Consider the following 3,580-nt stretch of genomic DNA (forward strand, 5'->3'; position numbering starts at 1 on the left):
CTGCTTTGTTGTTGTACGTAGATGTCTGCGGACGGTTTATCTCATCACCCTGTTTGGGGGATGTCTGGCGAGTGATAGTCCCCAGTCCTTCGTCCACCGCCTCGTGTTTTCATTGGCACGAGGAGTTCTTTAATTGGGCTCCAGCTCCAGGAGAATGTTTGGATGTCTCGAGACTTGAGTGTTCCATCGCGACGACTGGCCGGACGTGCATCGCACAGAACCGCGGCATTTCCCGGCAACCTGTAGCTTACCAAGCCCTCACTCCTTCAACATACGTAAGTCTTCAGTTAACGATGTATATACAGAACGGAGCAGTCCGAATACTTTGATACAATGTTCTATCAACCCCTAAAGTTGCGTGTACATGCGAGTTGCCCCGCTTCCTCCCGAGACCGCTGTTGTTTGTGCGGGGAAGACCCGCCGCTGGTCCTGCGTCTCCCCGGGACAAACTTTCAATTAAGCCGTGTGTTCTGTATGTAAACGTAGACTTGTTACAGGGTCAGGGAGCAGAGAAGGTCTGGTCTTTGGTTGTGTCGTTGCCAGTACAGCCTTGTACGTTTGTTTGTCGTGATGTGCAGTACGTGCGGTATGACCGACGACAGCGTCACATCATCAAACCGGCAACATGGGTAGACATGCAAAGCCGAGTTTGTAACGTTGCTTTTGATGGAATTACTTGCAAAACTATTCTGACAATGGAAGTACAGTCAAACCTGCCCGAGCGACCACCTCTTCTCAGCGACCACCTGGCCATTTCGACCGCTTTTTCTCGGTCCCGATTTTTTTTCCCATTGACTTAAGCATTAAGCGACCTTTTCTCAACGACCACCTGGCCAACGCGACCGCGACCGGCCCAAATTGGGACCCATAACGACCGCATCATTTTCAAAATTGAGGTTTTTATCGATTTTTGATGATAACTAACGCGAATTTTTGCCGAAATCGTGGTACCAAAAACGAATTTAGTTGTTACAGAAGTTTTTTTTTAAAATCTATATCATTATAAAGTGAACGGTTGCTGAAGCATATAAGCCTCATACTTTTTTAAGAAAGACCTGTGTAGCTCATACCTTTTTAAGAAAGATCTGTGTGAGTGCTTTTGTCCAACTATACTGTACTGCACATACAGCCGTGGGTAAATACGCTATCGGGACGTATTCGAAATCGGCATCGAATTCGAAAGGTGCACCGTAGTTATTTCAGATCAAGAACATAGCGACGCATAAAGGCTTGTATGGTAACTGACAGCATCAAAGTTCCCTTACTGTCTAAAACATTAGTGTACAAATGCTTGAGCTTTAAAACACTGTATCGTATAAAAGCTCGATAAAGGGGTTAAATCTACAATTTACAGTGTGCGTGTTGTATTTGGCATTAAAAACCTCGCTTCTTTGCGTACGTGCAGTGTGCTTGCTATTTGCCACTAAACACAACGGAAACCATTTATATTTTGCATCGGGCATGTTTTGAGTCGATACTCTTCTCAGCGACCACCTGTCCAAATCGACCGTTTTTTCCCGGTCCCCCGGGTGGTCGTCTTGGGCAGGTTTGACTGTATTTCATACGATTTTTTTTACGTTTGTTTGATGGGGTTATTCTTAGAGAATCAATACCACAAATATCGACATCGCCACTTCAACACGAGTATTGAGCAGATGAAGCATGAACAAGACATGCAAGGCGAAAGATGAACTGCATTTTGCTGTTTTTATATTTCAGCCATACCATAGGTATGGTGAAATATATTGTATTCGTAATGTTTCTTCTTTCTTTCTCCTGTCAAATCTTCGGAACACGGTATCTCCGTTGTTCCTATACCGAATGACTTGAAATTTGGCACAAGGGTAGAGTGGGCCAGTACCCCCAGACGTTTTTTTTTTTTTTTTCATTTTTTTCATATCTGCCTTTAAAATGATTTTATTAAGGTTTTTTGGTCATCTTAAGACCAAAACGGTATATTTGGGCCCCCTGTACCCTGGTATTATAACCGAATGAGCTGACATTTGGCACAGATAATTCCCCCATATAAATTCAATACCACTTTTGGTGTACAGTATAACGAAATGCTAATTTTTGCGATTTTTTGGTCATTTTTTGACCAAAAAAGACACTTTTGGCTCCTGTACCTTGGTTTTAGAACCGGATGACCTGAAATTTAGTATAGGAGTGCCCTAGACATATGCGCACATGGATTCATTAACAGTTGAGGCATACAGTACAACAAAATGCTTAATTTTGCGATTATTTGGCCATTTTATGACCAAAAAGTACACTTTTGGCTCTTGTGCTCTGGTTTTAAAACCAAATGACCTAAATTTTGGTAAAATGGTGCACTAGATATTTATTCAAATGACACATGTATAATTTTTGTCATAGACTACGTCAAAATGATATATATTTGGGGATTTTTTTTGTCATTTTCCACTAGCCAGAGGGGTCAATGACCTGAAGGTCGTTGACCCCAGCTGCAGATTGCACCTACTGGCATATATGTCTATTTAATCTAATTAGATAGGTAACCAATCACTTAGCCTGAATCTATATCCTAAAGAGGGGGGGGGGGTAGCAGCCAATCAGCGAGCCCGGTGTTATCTGGAAGAGTCCATTCTTACACGGAGGGGTTCATTTTTTTTAAAAATTCATCCTCGGACTGGTGAAGTCTTTCAGTGGGTGTATTTTTGGACAGGTCTATTTTGCAGTTTTACAGAAGGTGTGCTGGAAGAGTCTATTCTCGCACGGAGGGGGGATTTTTTTTAATTCATATTTTGGACTTTGGTGACTTCTAGTTTGTCAAAGTCTTTCAGTAGGGTTATTTTTGGACTGGTCTAATTTGCAATTTTAAATGGGTGTGCTGGAAGAGTCCATTCTTGCATGGAGGGGGGCTTTTTTAAAAATCCATGGGCTTTTTTTAAAATCCATTTTTGGGACTTCAGTGAGTATGTCAAAGTCCTATTTTAGCGGATGTATTTTTGGACTGCTCTACTTTACATGGAAGAGTCCAATTTTTGCACACGGAAGGGGGATTTTTTCAAATTCAGTTTGGACGGGTGATGATTCAAAATTCAATTTTTAGTGGAAGTGTTTTTAGACTGGTCTATTATACCTTTTCATGCACTGGGACCTTTTTTGCTAAATTCAATTTTGGATTTGGTTTCTTATTCAAAAGGCCAAGGTTTCAGTGGGAGTATTTCTGGACTGGTCTATTGTGCAAATTCACATAGGGTGCACTGGAGTCCATTCTTGAACGGGGGAATTTTGTAAGATTCATTTTTGGGTTAAACCGTCATTAGTAAAAGTGATTTTTCAAATGGGTAATTTTGAAATAGTCTATTGTTGCATGGGGAGGGAGATGGCTGAAATATGCTGTATTTGCTCTCAAGCAAATGTCGGCCTTTCTAGTTGTCAACTACCATCATAGCATGGGAAATGTTTCTTTCGGCTATACTGTTTGCTTCTCCACTTTCAGTATATAGACAGCTCAGAAGAAAATGTTTTGGTACATACATGTGTAGTATTTCAAAGTATATTATTAGCATGAGGTATTGTTTGTAAATACAACAGCCCTGTAGGGCAAATTTCA

Source organism: Branchiostoma floridae, chromosome 4 (assembly GCF_000003815.2).
Source record: "Branchiostoma floridae strain S238N-H82 chromosome 4, Bfl_VNyyK, whole genome shotgun sequence".
NCBI lineage: Eukaryota > Metazoa > Chordata > Leptocardii > Amphioxiformes > Branchiostomatidae > Branchiostoma > Branchiostoma floridae.